This window comes from Anomaloglossus baeobatrachus, chromosome 12 (genome assembly GCF_048569485.1).
Source record: "Anomaloglossus baeobatrachus isolate aAnoBae1 chromosome 12, aAnoBae1.hap1, whole genome shotgun sequence".
Classification (NCBI taxonomy): Eukaryota; Metazoa; Chordata; class Amphibia; order Anura; family Aromobatidae; genus Anomaloglossus; species Anomaloglossus baeobatrachus.
The window spans coordinates 117,582,357-117,603,632 of NC_134364.1; the positions used below are offsets into that span (position 1 = coordinate 117,582,357).

The 21,276-nt window shown below is 45.8% G+C and overlaps 1 long non-coding RNA gene across 1 annotated transcript in view; it reads left to right on the forward strand.

Moving 5' to 3' along the window:
- Window positions 1-18,212, forward strand: part of LOC142258061 (uncharacterized) — a 34,681-nt gene extending 16,469 nt beyond the window's left edge. Inside the window, exon 5 of the long non-coding RNA XR_012727704.1 lies at window positions 18,131-18,212. This is a non-coding gene — a long non-coding RNA (uncharacterized LOC142258061). The remainder of the gene's footprint in view (window positions 1-18,130) is intronic.
- The last annotated feature ends 3,064 nt before the right edge of the window (window positions 18,213-21,276 follow it).

Here is a 21,276-nt window from a genome sequence, read left to right on the forward strand (position 1 = left end):
AGTAGCGCCCAGGAGCCTGGACGTTGTAGATGCTCCAGTACCGGACGGCTCAGATTGTATGTACTGCAGGGAGATAGAGATAGATGTGTGTATGCGTGTCCAAAAAAGTGGTACCATACTGTGTGGGAATAAATTGGCCTCACTGGGAGCAATGATACTGTAGTGGGGCCATATAGACCTGGTAGAGGCTAGGGAAGGGGGGTGATTTAGCATAGAGCAGCAATTTCAATTTTATGCGAAGTCAATACCCTACCATAATGTGTGGAAATAAATGGCCTCACTAGGAGGAATATTGATGCCCTGGTGGGGCCATATAGTGAACTGGGCGAGACTCTGGGAGTGAGTTGGCATGGTGCGGCAATTTAAAATGTTATGCCAAGTCAATACCCTAGCCTCGCCCAACTCTGGAAAGGTCTCCACACAGTGATATTGCTCCTAGTAAGGCCCATTAACACAGTATGGCATCACTTTGACACCCCCACACTATGATGCCCATAAGGTCTCCCACAGTAAGATGCCACGCAGCTCCCTCATACATAGTATGACGACCACCACCATTACCTCACAGTATGGTGCCCCTACACTATGTCCTCCTTTCATAGGCTCCAAAAAGGAGCCCACCCACCAAAACACATTTGCTGATGACAGCATAATACCGTCACCCCATGATGTCCCCAAATTTTCCCTTCAGTGATGTCCCCATAATACATTCCCTCCCCATCATACACAGTATAATGTCTCCACACAGGGTTGGACTGGCCCACCAGATAACCGGAGGATTCTCGGTGGGCCCATGCAAGGTGTAGATAAGATACTTGTAGGCATTGCTGACATTGCTCTTCTGGGTCTTCCATCTCTAGGAGGGACGGTGATATCAAAACAGATTAAGAGGGAACAATTCTCAACACTATTGTCTCCACAGCACGTATAATCCCACACACACACACAGCAATGTCTCCACAGTACAGTATTGTGGCGCTTTGGACAAGCCAGGTCGTCACAGGAACTACACCAACACACCCCGGTCAGGCACACCAAAGCAAAAACACTAAATCCTTGTTGCCTTCCTCCAGGGGCTGATGTCCACACCAGGGTGTGGGCCAGGCAGTTGGCCCCGCCCACCGAGGAGTACACAGTCCTGGAGGCGGGAAAAGGAGGGAGATCAGTTTTGAAGTTTGAGGAGTGAGGAGAGTGAAGTGGTAAAGGAGCAGACAAAAGTGGTCCGGGTGTGTGGCCCGGACGGAACAGCAAGGTTGGCAGACGGTGGTGACCATCTGCAGGAGAGGCCTATTGGAGCTAGCCGTAAGGACCGTGGCCCGGCGGTACCGGACCAGTACGCAAAGAGAAGCCAGCACCAACCGGCAGGGCTTACGGACCCTGGCAAGGCTAGGAGTCGCCGCTGAAATTGTCAAATCCGTTAGCGAAGGGAACCTCCGGGGTTTCCCAGCAGCCAAGTCCCGATAGAAGGCAACAGTCCATCCGTTAGAGGGAAACAGTCACCGCCAAGGCTAAAGTTCCCAGGGCCAGAGCCTGCGGGCAAAAGGGGCTCCTTCAGCACCCATCCCAGCTGGGGAGCGGGTTACCGGTGGGAACCAATTAGAACCGTACACACTATATAGGTGCAGGGAAAGGCAGTCACCATCAACCTGCCGGGAGGAGAAACACCGCAGCCGTCTGTGGGACCCGTCCATCCAGCCGTTTGTTTTACCGGAGACTGTGTATTCGTTACTGGCTGAGTGAGTACCACCGTGCCGTGCGGCACAGCGCTGCCCCACGACCCTGCACCTCACCAGGCCCCATAGCCCGCCTGCCAAACATCCCTACCCCATCACCGGGCCCCGGGACAACCAACCCCCTACCCACGGAGGGGAGAACCAACATCCAAGCTGCTCCCTGTCATCGCTCCCGGGATCCCCGTCCAGAGCAGCGGTGGTGTCACCAATCTCACCACAACCGTGGGTGGTGTCACGGACAATAAATCCCCAAACCACACACCACCCCCCTTTTCACTCACGGGCGAGAAACGCCGCTCGAGTCCCCAGGATCCGGCCCACTGCTCGAGCCACCACCGAGCAGCAGTAGCAGCAGCAGCTGGACCCGAGCAGTGGGACAGTATCACTCAGATGTCTCTGAACACACGGTAGGATATCCCCAAAGTTCATTACTTCCCCACACACAGTATAATGTCTCCACACAGGGATGGCCTGGCCCACCAGATAAATCGGAGGATTCCTTGGTGGGCCCAGGCACTGTAGTTAAGACTTCTGTCAGCCATGCCTACACCGCTATCTTGGGTTGTCCATCTCTTTGAGGAGCAACAACATAAAAAGCCATGAAGAGGGAACAGCGTTCTGATCCTTACAATTAAGGAGCTGCAGTTGACGATATTATCTCACCACTAATTGTGTTGTATGTAGCTACACATCTACAGTATAAAAGCCAATAATCACCCCACACAGTGCCCTCCACAAATAGGGACCAAAAACACAAACCTCCCAACATGCAGCTCTTTGTCTCCTTGTAGAGAGTTCATGGTGCCTGCTGTGCTGCGCCTCAGGCCTCCATCACTATTCCTTTAGTGCACCATCCATAACTCCATCCTGAGGATACAGAATATTGGGACTGTAATGTCCAGTGTAGGGTGGCGGTGTCCCCAGCTCAGGTGCCCCATATAGGAGTATAAGCAGTGTCACTGGTCCACCAATTATAATGGTAAAGTGACCCACTTATTACAGCCATCGGCCCACACTGACGTTACCCCATTTTCGATACGGCCAGATATGCATCTCCAGTGAATAATATTATAGAAGTGTAAAGACAATTAGTGCTTGCCGGACCTCGGCGGTTTCCTTATTCCACAGAGCTGTGGGAGATGCAATAAGCTGTGGTGCAGCATCCAGAGCCGCCACTTGTCAGATCAACCCATTATTATTATTATTATTACAGCAGAGAAGTGATTTTATCAAAATATAACAATTATGGACACACATACCCAAATTTCTAAACATAAATTTTGCATTTTGTAATCCTTTAGTTATGAAGGTTGAAATAAAATGACCGGTCCATCAACGCCACCCTCTCTCCACCAGTTACACATAGCCACTAGTTATGTCCCACATTGCCAATTGTGCTTAGGAAAGCATCCAGCTCTTTAATTATCGTTGTATCTGCGATTACTACCTCTTGTGGTCGGCATTCGAGTCTGACTGCTCTAACTGTAAAGAACCCTTTCCCATTTGTCAGAGGAGCCTTTCCTTCACATGTAAAAGTCTTTGGAAGTTATAAGCCATGTACCATTCCTGTGTATGGACCACACACACTATAGTGCCCCTACAGTACCTCTCCTTCTCATGTGCCCCAAAACAGCCCCCAACACAAAGCACATATTCCTTACAGAACAGGGTTCCCACAGCACATTCCCTCCACAGCATAAAGATACCAAAATATAAAGTGACCCACATAGCATATCCAGATAATACAAGTCTTACAGCCCCAAATCCTGAGAAAGATGCAAAAGGTGACATTTGTGGTGAATATTTGCAGTACATTCTGCATGTGGGGCCAATATAGTGGCACTATAATGTGTGGGAATATGAATTGGCCTCACTAGGAGTAATGATGCCCTGATGGGGCCATATAGAGAGCTGGGTGAGGCTAGGCAAGCGGAGTGACTTAACATAAAATAGTAATTGCCACACCGTGCCAAGTCACTCCGCTAGCCTCACCCAACTCTGGAAAAGCCTCCACACAGCAATATTGCTCCTAGTGAGGCCCAGTAATATTCCCACACAGTATATAATCACTTTATTGGCCCACACAGTACAATTTGGCTTGCAGTATATCCAAATTGCCTCTATCCACTCTGCTGCCTCTAGATTGTATGGGGGGCATCATAGTTTGTGTGCTGTGACATAGTATGATGTCACCTGTAGTCCCCCTCTCACAGTATGATGTGCCCTGACCCCCCATAGTATGATGTCACCTGTAGTCCCCCTCTCACAGTATGATGTGCCCTGACCCCCCATACATAGTATGATGTCACCTCATTTTTCATGTGCTCTAAAAGAAAGTGATCTCCCTCCCTCCACAAGACACATTTGCTGATCCCAGCATACTACCCTCACCACAAGATGTCCCCACAACACAGTCCACTCAGCAGTATGATGTGCCCACTGTACAGTCCTCACCAAACAGTATAATTTCATATATGTGGGGGGGGGGGGGGGGGGTGTTTCACCTTCCGGCTACAGAGTTGCTCCTCTGTCTCACAGCTGCACTTGCTCGTCTCCTGCTTCTCCCAGTCCGTCCTGTGCAAACTCATTGCGGTGTCGTGGCCCCTGATAGTGGGACTTATTCCTCCAGCCTCCCGTCCCCAGGACCAGTCTGCTAAAAAATGCTCTCCGGCCGCTTTCACACATCTGGCTTTTCGCCGGTTTGACAGATGCGGCGCACGCCAGTACGGTATGATACAATACAGTACCAGTGCTGCAACCTCCGGGTCACATGCTCCGGTCACTTGACAGCATTCGACCGGCGCTTGTTGTGCTGCCAGTGTACTGTATATACTATACTTGCGTGCGCCGCATCCGTCAAACCAGCGAAAAGCCGGATGTGTGAAAGCAGCCTTAGGGTACCTTCACACTTAGCGATGCAGCAGCGATCCGACCAGCGATCTGACCTGGTCAGGATCGCTGCTGCATCGCTACATGGTCGCTGGTGAGCTGTCAAACAGGCAGATCTCACCAGCGACCAGTGAACAGCCCCCAGCCAGCAGCGACGTGCAAGCGACGCTGCGCTTGCACGGAGCCGCCGTCTGGAAGCTGCGGAGACTGGTAACTAAGGTAAACATCTGGTATGGTTACCCGATGTTTACATTAGTTACCAGTGTGAGCAGGGAGCAGGGAGCCGCGCACACTGAGCGCTGGCTCCTTGCTCTCCTAGCTACAGTACACATCGGGTTAATTAACCCGATGTGTACAGCAGCTACATGTGCAGAGAGCCAGAGCCGGCAGCACAGGCAGCGTGAGAGCTGCAGAGGCTGGTAACTAAGGTAAATATCGGGTAACCACCTTGGTTACCCGATGTTTATCTTGGATACAGCTTACCTCAGCTGTCAGATGCCGGCTCCTGCTCGCTTCATTTGTCGCTCTCTTGCTGTCACACACAGCGATCTGTGTGTCACAGCGGGAGAGCGGCTTTGAAGAAAACAAACCAGGGCTGTGTGTAACGAGCAGCGATCTCGCAGCAGGGGCCAGATCGCTGCTCAGTGTCACACACAGCGAGATCGCTAATGAGGTCACTGCTGCGTCACAAAAAGCATGACTCAGCAGCGATCTCGGCAGTGAGCTCGCTGTGTGTGAAGCACCCCTAAGGCTGTCTGCTCTTTTGTTCAAAACTGTTCTGAGGTAAAACCCCTTCTCAAGTGAAACTAAGTGTGTTGCTCACTTCCCAGGCAGCCCCCACCTTTTTGATGACTCATGCATGGGAATTTTTCCGCCTGGCTTCCTGAGTAATGTAAGTGCTGGCTCACTTACTAGGCGTTTATGTATTGTGTTATGTGCTTGTGTCCAAGCACCAGTGGTTAACCTCCTCTTACCCGGGATAAGCATTACACCTTACGACAGATGCAATACTCTGTGGCGACTGAAGCCTCAGCGGCGCCACAATAGTAATGGCAGATACTAAAACAGCTTTTATACGAGGGCTGGATGATTCCCTAAGTACACACAACATTATTGGTTGTAAATGAGTTAGTGACAAAAGGTATAATTGGTTGAGGAAGGAAGAACTAGATGGACCGGGGGCTTTTTTCAACCTATAGAACTAAAATATACGAGAGACACAGTATATCAGGATAATACAAGTCTTACAGCATAAAAGTCCACACAATACAAATAATTCCCACACGGTACAATGACCCTACAGTACATTCCTCCTTCCTTAACCACCCACAAATGTTCACATTCCCACACAGTACAACATCTGAACAGTAACCCCACGAGCAAGAAAAATATATATATCCCCCCCCCCCTTACACGATCCACGAAGTTACCCTTCTCTATCATTTATACACTTTGTTGCCATTGTGGGACAATCTGGCATTGGTCGTGAGAAAATATTGTTACTCTAAATGCTGTTCGGGTATTTGCCACTACTGCCTCTTACATTCTACACTAACTGCTGTAACTGTAAAGAACCCTTTCCTATTTAGACACACCCACACACACAGTATGGGCAGCACTGTGGGGCCAGTACAAGGGTACCATACTGTGGGGTTATATTAAATTGGCGTCCCTAGGAGTTGATGCACTGGTGGGGCAATAGAGTACTGAGTGAGGGGATTTGGCATAAAATTGAAGTTGCCGCACCATGCCAAATCACCTCACTTAGTTCTCTATAGCCTCACAAGCACATCAATACAACTAGCAAGGCAAATTAATATTCCCACATGGTATGGCTCAGTTTTATTGGCCCCACAGTGCTGCCAACAAAGTACGATGCCTATAGGATGTCCCCACCGCATACGCCAAACATTGTGGGAACATTAATCTGTTCCTGGTCAATACAAAAGGACTGGCACATGAATTATTCCTTGCCAAGACCACACCAAGGACTAGGGGGCAGTTCTGTTTGATGAAAAAAGGATGTCAGCAGGTAAATAGGAAAGGGTTCTTTACAGTCACAGCAGTCATTGAGGTAGTAATGGCAAATACCACAACAGCATTAGAAAGTAAAGATGCTTTTCTCACAACAAATGCCGGATTGTTCCACAGTGGCAACAGAAGATGTATATGCACCGCCCCGGGGCCAGCGGCCGATCCACTCTGATCTGGAGCCGCGGTGGCTCGAGGGGGGGGGGGGTGGTTGGGGTTTCGCGCGGACACCCGAATTAAAGGAAAAAGGGGGGGGGGAGGGGGGTTAGAAATTTGTGCCGCCACCCACGGTGTGTGGTAATGTAGGAGACCACCACTGCTGTTGGGGGAGCCCGGTGGCGATTGTATGGCAGCAGAATGTTTTACCCCTCCTTGGGGGGGGGGGGGGGGGCGTAGGGGATAGGAACAGGGGTTTTCAGCGTACTCCCTCAGTCCTGGAATAATGACACAGTCAGCTTGTAAACCAGAGTTCTGAGCACCACTGCAGCCCGGAGGGAGTACGCCTGGATCCGTGCCCTTGGTGTTGCAGTTAGTCTGTGGCCCTTTCCTTGGCACCTGTTTTTCTTGTTGGACCCTAAAGCATGACACTCTTCGGGTCCTGCTCACCCGTATGGCTAACGGAGTGAGCTTGCTCTCAGAGTTCACGCGTAGGATTTCTTTGGACTGTATTTAGGAAAGTCCTATCCCATCGGTGCGCTAGTACCCAGATTTTAGAGCGGGTTGGGGGATGAATCTTGAAGTCTTCACCCCCGTCGGGTAAATTACCAGGACGCATGAAGCTACTTCCTGGCCTTGGGTCCACGTACGCAGTCCCCTGCCCGGTGATAGCTCAAGCCCGCCGGAAACCCGCCCTCCTCGGCATTCCGTGCCCCTTGATACAATCCCCTGCGACCAGGGTTCCAGCTCCTACCAGGCCCAGACCAACGCCTGCCACCTACTCAGGAGCCCTGCTCCACCTGTGATCTCTCCCTCTGTCACTTTCCACCTCCTCCTTCCTCTTCTGGCTCACTTCTGTCACTTTCTCACTTCTTCCCTACCAACGCCCCCATGTGGGCCCCTCAATGGTGTGTCTGGTGGGTAAAGTGTAAAGTGTTCCTAGGATTTTGACTGGCTAAGCTGTTAGCAACTCTAAAGGACCAGGACCCGTAACCAAGGAGGGTGGATACTGTGCAGAAGGGCAGATTGCACAATACCCTGTGACCACCTGATAGGCCAGGGCGTCACAAATAGCAAAAGGCAACTTTCTAGAATGGGTATGTGGTGTGGGTGTTGTCATTCATTACTAGTGGACGGACTGTGCGGGGTGACCTATTGGGCTGTCATACTGCTTGGGAATGGGGATATCTTGCTGTGTATAGTAGGGACCACATACCATGGGGGGGGGGGAGAATTTTACTGTGGGTCCATTATCGTTGGTAGGTGATTATACTGTTTTGTGGGGTTTGAACTGTGGAGACAGTTGTGGGGTGGTGGGAGATTGTACATTATACTGTGGGGTGCACTGAGGACATCAGTGTTTGTGTAAATTCACAGTATAGCAGGGAACTCTTAATATGTGTGTGTGGGGGGGGGAATATACTGTCGGACATAATGTGTGGTGGTCATTATGGTAACATACTGTATTAATGTATGGTAAGGAGAATAACTGGAGGGAGCGTGTTGGGGACCTCATACTGAGGGCAATGTGCTGTGATCAGCAAATACATGCTGAAGGAATCGTACTGTGAAGAGCAGACATCATGGGCATCTGTGTGGGGCAATATAGAGGTGTATACTGTGGGGATAGCATAGATGACATTTTTTACTGTGGGAGCCAATACATTGGTACCATACTGTGTGTATATTAATGGGTCTCACTAATGCTGTAGCAGGAACATTATGGAGAACTGGGCGAGATTAGGGGGGAGCGATTTAGCATGAAGTTGAATTTGCCGCACCATGCCAGGTCACGCCCCTAACCTCCCCCAGTTATCTAGATTGTTCCTGCTGCAGCCCTAGTGAGGCCCATTATTATCCCCCCACAGTAAAATCCTCCCGACAGTATAGTCAGCACAGTAAGGCCATCCAGCTGCCCTATACATAGTATGAGGTCCCCTATCACACAGTATTTTGCCTCTATAGTACCACCATGTGCTCTGTCATACACCCGAAAATTGTGCACATGTCACCAATGTTTGCTGTGGGAACATCCTACTGTGAGGGGGAATATGGTGAGATGACCATTATGTTGGGGTTTTTTGCTTTAGGACACGTGTGTGGTGGAGGCATCGTTCTGTGTGTGGGCAGCACTGTAGGGCCAATACAGTGGTACTGTGGCGCCCCTGACCTGGTCAGGCACCACGGAGTACTGAACCCATGCTGGGACAATGCTTCCAGGTGATTCCAAAGGCCAGAATTAGGTGTGTACGCACAGACACAAAGTAATCAGGCTTCCCACACCATTAGATGGACCCTTGGGTAGCCCTAAATAGGGGTCTGCTTTCAATTCTAGTCAAGGGGTGGAGGGGAGGGGCTGGAAGCTAAAGTTGCAGAGGCTGTCAGGAAAGTAGGAGGAGAGCCAGTCTGGGGGTGGAGTGTGGCAGTTGCTAGAAGGAAGCAGACGTGCACACACGGCTAGTCAGAACCTGCATGTGTGGTAGCAGTTAGCGGGGGAGAACAGTTTCCAGAGAGTCAGTCTGAAAGAAACCTGAAGAGAGGCAGTTGAGAACGGGGACTGCTGGTAACTAGGCACGCACAGGGAACAGGTCCCTAGAGTAGATGTCCATTTACTGATCTGCTAAACCTGCCGGTGAGGGGGGGGAACTACAAGTCCCCCACCAAACCTACAGAGTCTGAGCCTCAGCAGCAACAGGGGGACCCATAAGGAGACCGAGCCAGAAGCCATCTCAACTGGTCCACGCTGCCGGCAAACTGTCCAAAAAGGGGAGAAAAGGCAGTAGCAACTTCCCTGGATGAATCCCACGGTAATTCAAGTCAGGGGTTATCCGAAAGAAGAAGTGCTAGGAAAGAGTTAATGGTTACCCTCAGATCGGCCTGAAGGAGTTCCTGGTTCCACTTGGTTTGTTTCAGCATCGCCCGGGTTCCTCACGAAACACCAAAAAGTGAGTAAAACTCAGTTGCAAAACATTCTGGACTGAGACTGAGTTATTCTGGAACCTGTTCTACACACTTGAGCCCCTGGGGCCAGCCTCACTCACAGGCCACCCCATCCAACTGCAGACACTCATTAAACCTCCAGTGGCGGTCACCCATATCCCTGACCGCAAACCGTGAGTAACGTCACGACTTATTTATAAATAACCTGACGTACCTGTTGCCAGAAGTACCCCAAAGAGAAGACCCCGTGGCGTCCCTGGGAGGTGGAGTGGTGACCGCCGCAGCCGGGCTTCTCAGTACCATAATGTGTGGGAATATTAATTTGCCTCACTAGGAGCAATGATGTCCTGGTGGGGCCATTGAGTGAATTCGGTGAGGCTAGGGGAGTGACTGCGTGGAAATTTCACTTTTATTATCAGTCACTTCTCCCAGTTTTTTATATGTCCCCCCCAGTAATATTCCTCCTAGTGAGGCCCATTTATATTCCCACACAGTATGAGGCCACTATATTGGCCCCCGTAGCACCACCCACAGTAGTAAAATTTCTCCTTGCATTAAATTGAAGCAAAACAGTATGATGATCATAAAGTCTCCAATAGGAAGGTCCCCTATACACAGTATGATGTCCATCCGGTCGTCCACCTCCCTCCCATTGCCTGGCAAGATGTCCCCACAGTATAAACACTCCAGATTCCCCAAACATACTATGGAATGGCAACATAGTACACGCTCCTGTAGCGCCCCCGAGACCCTCAGGGCACTACAGGGAACTGCATCCTCTTGGGGAGATACAGGACCTACCAAAACATTTTTTTTTTCCATAACAAATATTTATTAAATATAAAACCAACAAGTGGTAATCACACTATGGTAAGACAGATGCAAATATTGAATACCAATTTGTCCCAGTAAATGGGTTAGGATATCAATATCTTGGCCCTGAATGTCAGGGATAAAGCAAGATAGAACAAATTGATACAATTCAAAATAGAGGCACTGTTAGGCGGCTTTCACACTATGTTTTTTAGCATGCATCAAACTTTTTTTGCTGCAAAAGCGGATCCTGTTTTTACAAAGAAAAATAAGTGTTATATTGCAGGATTCTGTCACTTGAAGTTTATGGGCGGGCATTGGAGTCATGTGATCGGGAGTGAGGGGAACTGAACGTGACAGACTGGGAGCCGGCATCTGACAGCTGCGGAGGCTCGTAACCAAGGTAAACATCGGGTAACTTGCTTGGATACCCGATGTTTACCTTGGTTACGAGCGTCTGCACGCGTAGCCAAGGTAAACATCGGGTAATTAAGAGAAGCGCTTTGCTTGGTTACCTGCTATTTATTTTGGTTACGAGTGTCTGTAGCTCTCAGGCGGGGGAAAGAGGGAGGGGGAGACAGGGACTGATCACGCCAGGCTGGTTTCTGGGCATGCCAAGTAGAGCAAGCAGGATCCTGTTTATCAGTATGCAACCGTTCCCATGCGTTTGCGTGCAGTATAGTCAGGATCCAGCAATTTGCAGTATTTGGACGCTGCTCAAAAATGCTACAAGTAGCGTTTTTGAAAAAAAAAGTTAAACTGCAAGTCGCTGGATCCTCACTATAACGCACGTAAACGCATGTTGACGCGAGTCCATTGCAAATGCATTGAAATGAAAACGCATTTGTACTGGATCCGTTTTTGCGTTCAAAAAAAAAAAAAAAAAAAAAAAAAAGAGAAGAAGGGTAGTGTGAAAGCCGCCTAACGTATACAAGGAAAAAGGACAATCCTATATCCCAGAGCAGGACTTCACTTGCTGACTGTAAGATGAAGGCAATGCAGTACAATTTATACAGTATAGAGCTGCATAAATAGGTATAAGAAATATACAGTCCATTGTTCGTCTGAAGATCATATATTACAGATGTCACGTATCCAGGTTATTCCGTTTGTAAACAGTGGCCATCTAAGACGAATAAGGTATGCCTCCGCCTCAACGCGTTTCCCCAAGTGAATGGTTCATCAGGAGGCAATTAAAAGATGATCCATAGATGCATATCCATGATACAGTCCCATATAGAAGATCAGTGGTGGTGCAGAGAATCCAGGTGGTATGATCCACAGCAGTCAATAGGAGTGTAATGTCACTCCAGGACCCAACCAACAGAGGGTGCCGGGGACAGGAGCAACCAGGGTCACCACATTGGAGGACTAGTCCTCCAAGGGACCTGAACCAGCAACTCCTGGGTCCACGTGAGTAGAGACTGTTAAAGACAACTTGGTGTGGTCTCAGTTATTACCCCAGTTATATCTCCCAGGCACAGCCCTACCTGCGGAGGGCCTAACACCATTGCTGCAAACACCACCAGCTCTGGGAGTACCCACATTTAGCAGCGGCGGTTCTCCATCCTTAACCGCAGGTGGACTCACATGACATTAACTTTATTCACCCCTTGTAAAATATACCCCCCTTACAAAAAGGGGCCCAGGGCACGGAACCGGGCAACAGCCAGAGTGACATTCCCATTTGTTAGCGCCCGGGACAGAGTACCCCCTTCCCTGGGCGCTACACTTCCAAAGGGTTGGACTGGCCCACCAGACAAGTGGAGAATTCTTGGTGGGCCCTGGCACTGTGTAGACGACAAAAGACGTGTGTCACCAATGCCCACACTGCTCTCCTGGGTTGTCCTTGTCTAGGAAGAGGAGTGATATAAAGGCCGCTTTACACACTGCGACATCACTCAAGTGATGTCGTTGGGGGGGGGGGGGGGGGGGGGGGTCATGGAATTTGTGACGCACATCCGGCCACGTTAGCGATGCCGTTGTGGGTGACACCTATGAGCGATTTTGAATAGTCGCAAAAACGCTAATCGGTGACATGCCCCCCCTATTCCCAATTATCGTTGCTGCTGCAAGTACGATGTAGTTCGTTGTTCTTGCAGCAGCACACATCGCTATGTGTGACACCGCAGGAACCTCACCTTACCTGCAGCCGCCAATGAGTAAGGAAGGAGGTGGGCGGGATGTTACGTCCCGCTCATCTCCGCCCCTATTGGGCGCTCGCTTAGCGACATCGCTGTGACGCCGAACGAACCGCCCCCTTAGAAAGGAGGTAACAGCGACGTCGCTAGGCAGGTAAGTAGTGTGACGGGTCTGAGCAATGTGCGCCACGGGCAGCGATTTGCCCGTGTCGCACAACCGATGGGGGCGGGTACAGTAACGATATTATAGCGTGTAAAGCGGCTTTAAGAAGCCATGAAGAAGGAACAGTTCTGATCCTTACACATAAGCTGCAGTCTGTAGCAGACGATGTGTCAGCAATGGTGTGTAATGCAGGGAGGGGAGTAATGACGTAACGCTCCTCTCAGAGTTACACAGCCCAGGAGAGCGGGGCACACGTCACTGCTGACAGTCATGTGCTTCACACTGCAGCTCATCATTTCTAAGGAATAAAAATATAAAGGAAATGAATAAAAAAATAAAAATATACTGTATATATAAATAAACACACACACACACACACACACACACACACTAATTGTGGCCTAGGTACATTACTCTGCATTTATCATATGCCATCAGCCATGTGCTTGCCTAAGGAGACATCTTCTCCAGATCATTCTGTACTATACCATCAAGCCCAGTTTTATTATCCTATATAGTAGAATCATCGAAAAGACTGACTTTCCTCTCAATTCCATCCACAAGGTCAGTAATTAAAGAATTGGCCCTAACAGACACCTGTGCCCCCCCAACCCCCACTGCCGTCAGGCCAGATCCCCCGTGCCGCCCCCCACCTGCCATCAGGCCAGAACCCCCGTGGCCCCCCCACAGTCAGGCCAAATCCCCCGTGGCGCCCCCCACCGTCAGGCCAGATCCCCCGTGGCGCCCCCCCCGCCATCAGGAGAGATTCTCTTTCATGAATCCATGATGGTTGTGTATTTTTCTCTACAATATATTTTTGCAGGTCATCACTTCTAATGCTGATAAATTTTGCACACCACAGATGTCAAACTCACCGGGTGGTATTTTCTCAGATCCACCTCCTTGGCTTTCCTAAACATCGGTACCAGGTCTGCCATCCTCCAGTCCTGTGACACAGATACCATTACAAAAGAGATTAGATACAGTGGTCTTTAAATTACTGATCTCAACTCCCTTAATATCTGGGGATGAATGTCATCCGGCCCAGGGTTGTCAATACTTCATTTGCTCGGATGCAGCCGGTCTTTAACAGCTATGACAATATAATGGACTCCCAGCCAATTGTGTGCTTTACATGGCAGTGTTAGAATGTGACAGCAGAATCTAAGTGGTTAACAGCAGTTAAGAAATTCATATCATCATCTATTCATTTTTATTTTCTAATTTTTCCCGGTATTTCTCATACATTTAAAGTCACAACACTAAAAATATACAGAGTTATGAAACATCAATATCCCTTAGCAAACTCCAAAGATAAGTTCTTACAATTCTAGTATAGGACAATTTCTATTTTAAAGTCAGGTATTAACTTGCAAAAGTCTATGTTTAATAAAATTTACACTAATCACATTAATTTTCCCATAGTCACATGATATAGAATAGTCATCTCTTCCCCACATGCCCTTAATGTAACCATTGTTTGTACTTTAACCATTCATTTGTATGTTAGAAACCAATAGCACATATGAAAATTCCGGTAAGTAACTCTTTAGAGTGTCTTACCCGACACGTCGTCTTTCTTCTCATGGACTGAGCTGTTAGTTAATTTACAGGTTAAAATGTACAGAGAGGACAGGTTATTACAATACTGAGAGAGAACAGTTATAACATACAGAAGGGGAGGAGCTAAATCCCAACAGTCAAAGGGGAGGAGCTAGTGGCTGACAGTCAGTTACTGCAGGTTCTCCAGAAATAAACAGTTACAGTTTAAATTCACAAGGTTCCATCACTCAGAATCAGTCTTAAAGGCGTATACACATCATAAAGCATGAACATTATAGAATGACCAACATAGCCTACAATCAAAAAAGACAAGTGAAAAATCTTTTCAAACCTGGAAAAGCACAAAAATTTATTTAAAAAGGCGCAAATGCTTGACTGGCTACAGCTCAGCCTCCGCTGGCATTAGCCATGGTAGATTAACCCCTCACTCAGGTGTAGTCACATGCAGGTAAGATGGGGGCGCTGGGTGTCAGAGGAGAACGGTGGATCAGTTTGTCCATAGAAGTAATAGTGGACAGAGGAGAGAGTGTGCTGGCCAGCAGGTGAAGGAAAAAAAGAGACACACACACACACACACAATCGTGGGTCTAAACTAATCAATTACACCTAGCATTATATCTTCTGATTATAAAACACCATCCACTGCAACATGGGACTTACACCCTTTTATTAAGGGCACCTAAGGAGGAGCTGACAATCAAAAAGAGCATGCTTTAATTGGAAGCTTCAATTTATTTCTGTTTAACCCGTTAGTGCTAGAGCTATGCGCCTTTTGTAAAGGGGTGGTGCTTACAGGTCCGTTATGTGGAGCAGCCTTAAGACACGCCCCTGAGGATCCTGTGCACAACACCTTTTTGTAACAACCAGATCAATGATTATGCAGGGACTTGCTAATTATTAAAAAAAAAAGTTATAGGCTTGTTGTAATGTATTTTCAGGAGCGCGCTCTGTTCCTAGCCCACTATTTACTGCTCTGCCAGGGGCAGTGATCTCCTGAAGATTGACAATTCAGACAGCAGGATGGTCGTGTCAATAGTGCATAATGTGTGCTGTTCCACAGAGCTTGCATTTTTACTTTGTTTACCCCAATTTTTTATTTTTTTTGTGGGTCCATTAAATTATGGGTATAAAAAAAAAAAATTTTGAGTCCAAAATTTGTGATAAATACCCTGCTTTTAACTGAGTTCAGAATATAGAAATGGAGAGAGAAAAAAAACAAAACACACAGTATTGGTACATACTACTGTGTTACATTCATACTATGAGGAGTAGGAGTGGGGGTGGGGGAGAAGTTACCTCTATTCTGAAATTTCAGTGAATAAATGGGGTATTTATCACAAATTTCGAACAATCAGGAAAAAAGATCCCACATGGTAAATCACAATCTAAGAATGAAGCAAAGTATTTATTTTATAAAATTAAACAAAAAAAAAAAAAAAAAACAGCTTACACAAGTTTGTTTTTGGGGGACCCCTCCTCCCCATAATTTGTTTTAACCCCTTTATTTAGCTGCTTTGTGGGAGTCGTAAAAGGTTTCACCCTTCTCAGGCTTCTTCTGGGGTTTCCCCACCATCTCAGTTCCCTGCTTTATTGAGTTTGTGAGGGAACAGACACATTTTATTTAGTGATGAATGCAGCACTAAACATTTACACACAGATACATATATAATAATATATATATATATATCCCAGCATCTAACCACAGACTTCTCTAAATGTGACCTTTGTTAAAATATTTAAAGCACAACAATCATTTTAGAAGTGTAATGGCTGGAACACCATAAAGCTACACTTCTGCTCAAGGGTAATCAATTCATAAGTTAGCAAAAGTACACTATTTGCAGTTGAAATAGATAGTATGTAAGTTTTAACACCGCAGCTTTACCCCATGATATGCCAGTAGAGCGCAGAGACTGTTCTTTAACACTGCTGACCACTGAGTTCAGGTGTGCTGCGGCTACCAATTTAGGCTTAGGTGTGGCTACTAATTGGTAATTATGGATGTGGCTGGCAATTATGGGGAAACTGATGTGTGCATATCTGTGTAATACACCGTACTTGTGCTTTTACGTGTTTGTAGTTATTTTTATACAAATAATGTGTATTTGCAAATCCTCAAGAAGCTGTAACCTACATCTCAGTGGCATTTTACACATCTGCATGGCATCAATGGTGGACATTACAAGTGACCGCGCCCCGGCATCAATGGTGGACATTACAAGTGACCGCGCCCCGGCATCAATGGTGAACATTACAAGTGACCGCGCCCCGGCATCATTTGTGGACCTTACAAGTGACCGCGCCCGGTTGGAGCTGAGAGTACCTGGACCCTAGAAGCCGAAAATCCTCTTGGTCTTTACAATTCTCTGGACATTTCAGGTCCAGAGTTTTATTTTGTGGTTTTTATATTCTGTGTATTTCACCTGATATGTTTGGTTAGGACACATTAAAGCTCAAAAATTTAGAAAGTATGTAGAGAACATGGGATTAAGTAAATTTCCATGGGTTTGTTTTTTTTTTTTTTTTACATACTTTTGGGTAAGACATCACAATTTAATACACTCCTCATCTTGCCCTCGATTCTTTTGGGATCTTTGTGGTGGTTCCTGGGAGGTATTTACACACTTTTTTCCGAATTTGGATTGAGAAGAGGACAGCGGACAAGCCTTAGTGCCGACCATTGTGGTTTGTATGGTAGGTGTGTAATGTGTATAGTTCATACTTTTGTTGTGCAATTCCTTCACTATACACTTTAGATACCGCACCCCGCATATATTATACACTTTAGTTACTCATTGTGTGAAATGTGACCCTCAGAACAGCCAAAAAAGATAGCACTTACTAATAGTAAGAGTATAAACAGGGAGTTTTGTAGCAGAAATTATCCAAATGCTCATATTTGAAAAGGATTTAGAAAGTTTCAGCCACAAAAATTAGAGTATAAATACAACATAGTGGGTGAAATGTTTTGAGTTCATTATACACATTCCTAAGAAAATAGAAACTTAAAATATCTTATTTCCATAGCAAATGAATAATGAGATATCCATAATATCAGGCTTTAAAGCATTAATACAAAATCCATGTTACTCACCGAGCTGAGCAGGTCCAATGTCAAGGTCTACCATGGCACACATGGCTAGCTTCAGGAGCGTCCCCCTGACTTACCTCTCTCTCCAGGAGATCCGGGCAGACTGCTCTCTGGAAGGGTTGGGGTTGGCTTTTCAGTTAGCTTTCCAGCCTCACCTGAGCTTTCTGGTCAGGATTGGTCCAGAAGGTCGCATGTGAATGGAGGACGGCATTGACCAACCCAATCAGGCTCCTACGCCCCTCCCAAATCCTGGGTCCAGCATGCTGGATTAGGGCTTTCTAGCCTACCAAAAAGAGATCCGATTTTTGAATTTGCGCTAAATTTATTGGGCCGTGCGTGCATCTCTGATCATTTTTATTCAATTAAACCTGCTAAAAAAATATGTAAAAAAAATATAGCCAAAAAAACTCTAAATTGATGAATCGGCCCCATGTGTATTTCATTTCTCTTGTCACACATTTTATATATATATATATATATATATATATATAAAATCTCTATATATATATCTCTATATATATATCTATATATATATATATATATATATATATATATATAATGTGGCATGATGAATTTGGTGCAAATTGCAAACTGCAACATTTTATACTAGGTAGCCAAAAACCGGCACGGCACTGTTGAGCAAAGGATGGACACGTGAGAAGACAAGAGCAAGGAGCAACGATAAATTCAACAGACGAGAAGTGGGGGACACGGATTGTGTTTGGCAGTTTCTCCCATCCTGTGGAAAAGGGAAGAGGTAAAGGAGAATCAACTCAGTCGTTGGTGGGATTTGAACCCAGGACCCAAAAGCTCCAAAGCAAAAGTTCTAACCGCTGAGCTATGGAGTTGTGGGTCTAATGATCTTGTTTCTAATTAATAAAGCTTCTATATTGGCTGTTTTTCTTTAAAGTTCCTAAAATTTTAAGAACAAGTAAATAAATAAAGCACATAATTATTGGGCTTCAGTAACCAGTGACGCCTTCAAAAATATGGTTCTCAAACCTCTCACTAAAGAGGGACTCTGATCTTTTTGCAGAGTTTCTCCGGTCCTGTGGATTAAAGAAGAAAAGTAGTTTCACATCGGTTCTTCATGGGATTAGAACCCAGGACCCAAGCGCTGAAAAGCAAAAGTCTTAACCACTGAGCTATCGAGTTGTGGGGCCAGCTATTTGTTTCTAATAAATAAATCTTCACTACCCTTAATGTCTGCGTAACATATTTTAATGAACCTAATTATTGGGCTTCATTCAACAGCGATGACTATTAATGTGTCTCCTTCTTTGAAGCTTCACCAAAAGGTCATTTCTCAACAAAGTGTTACCTTTAAAACCAAAATTCTCAAACCTCTTTTTATTAAAGCCATCTAGTTCTATAGCTACGGGCTAGGATAAAGGAATATGGTAACGGCGAGCGCCGGTATAGGCTAAAAAAGCACAGTAGTTTTCTAGGATGTGACTGTGATTGTTCCACTTTCTCCTTATTTAAATTCTCCTTTTCTAGCTCCAGGAGAAACACTCTCTTGCGAATTCAGTTAATTATCCTTTTTGTTAAAAGCAGTCTGACCCAGGAATCAAACTCACAACCTGTAGCATGGCAGGCAGCAGCTTTAGCTGTCAGCCATAGGTTATAATGCCAAAAACAGAATATTTTTTTTCTGCCTAGGAAGCTAAATAGTTTCTTCTTTTGTTACAGGTATACATAATATCACCTTTATATACCAGTAATATATTTTACAAAATATCTGAAAAATAATGAAAAACAACTAGTATAATTAATTTTTTAATACACTTTGTAAAATTAAACGTCACAAATCTGGGAATGATATAAACATATTTGGTAATCTTGTTACAGTGAATACCCCGTACAATACAAAGAGCAGTATAATTACTATGATCAGTAAAAAAAAACAAAAAAATTGGCATTTTTTTTAACAAAGGACCACAGAAATAATACCTCTGAAATGAAATATTTTTATTAAACAAAATCTAAAATAGGACTAATTTTTATAGGACCTTTTTTTTTTGTTTAATAAAAATATTTAATTTTAGAGGTATTATTTCTGTGGTCCTTTGCTATATCATACCTCGATACTACATTTCTTTGTGGTTCTACCCATTTTTTTTTAACTCCATCAATAAAACTATTAAATTAAAATTATATTAACCATATATATATATATATATATAGAATGAATAAAAAGAAAAAAGTTTTCGTGTTAACAGCCATACTTTTTATTTCTGAAGTCACATTCTGCCATACAAGTATAGAAGTGACATCGGATTAATGTTTTATAATGGAGTAATTTCATAATTTCAATTAACATATAATTTTATATATATATATATATATATATATATTTCAAAGTTGTGAACAAATGCATCACCAGAATGTCAGCATTTTTGTGTATATTTGTTTTATGTATGTGTGTATGATATATAAGCATGCGCCCACTTTATTATATTGCTCCTAATGTGAATATGCATGTAAATGGATGAAGTGTGGAGGATGATAAGATTTGCATAGAGGCCCATCCTTTCACCCGAAATGGTGCTGGGACCGGTCGTCTTCTATTTTACCCCACCAGGGCTAAGGGACGAGTTGCAGGTTTGCACACAACGTTGTGGTCGGCTAGAGCTTTCTTGACTTTGCTCAGGACTAGTCTCAGATTTTTCCATGGACGATTTCATGATGATCTATATCCACACGATTCCCTTCAGCTGGATTTATTCCCTCATTCGCACCGTCCTCGGTCTACCCTCCAACCTGCTACCCAACAAAACCCTACAAAGTTGCCAGTTTCTAATATTTGCCCTGGCTAGACTACAACCAATGACCATGTCTTGCTCGGAGCCGCTCTGATCATATGATATCATGCCGTATTCCTAAGTCAAAATCCCGTACCTGGAATCATAAAATGCGTTTCAATAATAGGATCATTCAATGTAAGTGAGTGCAATCATTGAGCCACCTGACCTATACATTTCCCTATAGTGAAACACTAAGGAAATTGAGGATCACAGCACACCTGTTTCCAACAGATCCATTTAAGTGGACCAATGGAGAACATTACGGCTCTTGATGAGCGAGTACTACGATGCTTGCAAGTTCAGTACATGAAACGAGCATGTTGGACACTCGGACAGGCTCAACTTGAGTATAACAGAAGTCATTTGGAAACAAGCATTTTTCCCAAAGATATTCTGAAAAAATGCTCACTTTTCCAGTTGACTTCCATTATACTCTGTACTCGAGGTTAACCCAACCAAGCATCCAACCTGCTCGTCTTTGTGTACCAAACATCCAAGTTTAGAGAGGTGATCTGGGCTCTACAGAACCCCCTGAAGACCTGTGATCTTGCATTGCGTGTTATGTCATTTTACCTGTTGTGAAATAATGTGAATTTTGGTAGGTTGTGTCACAGTCCCACCAGCTACCGTTAGATGGCACTGGACTCCCCAGGATTGTCCCGAAGCTCCAGACAGAGAAGTACAGTGGTGAGACTGCAAGGGCCAGTAAGATCAGCCTGGCCCACAGCTTCAGGGGAAGGTTAGGATATAGTTCCTGGGATGTGGGGTAGAGTAGAAGAGAGAGGAGATGAGAGAGGAGGAAGAGGGGCGCTGAATCCAACAGAACGGTTCCTGGGTGCAAGGAAGAGAGCGACTGCACCCAAGTAGAAAGGCAGGAAAGGCACGGATGCAAATTGTGGGGCCTAGTCTAATGGACAGCCACCACGATTACCGATTCTGGGGCTTTCGG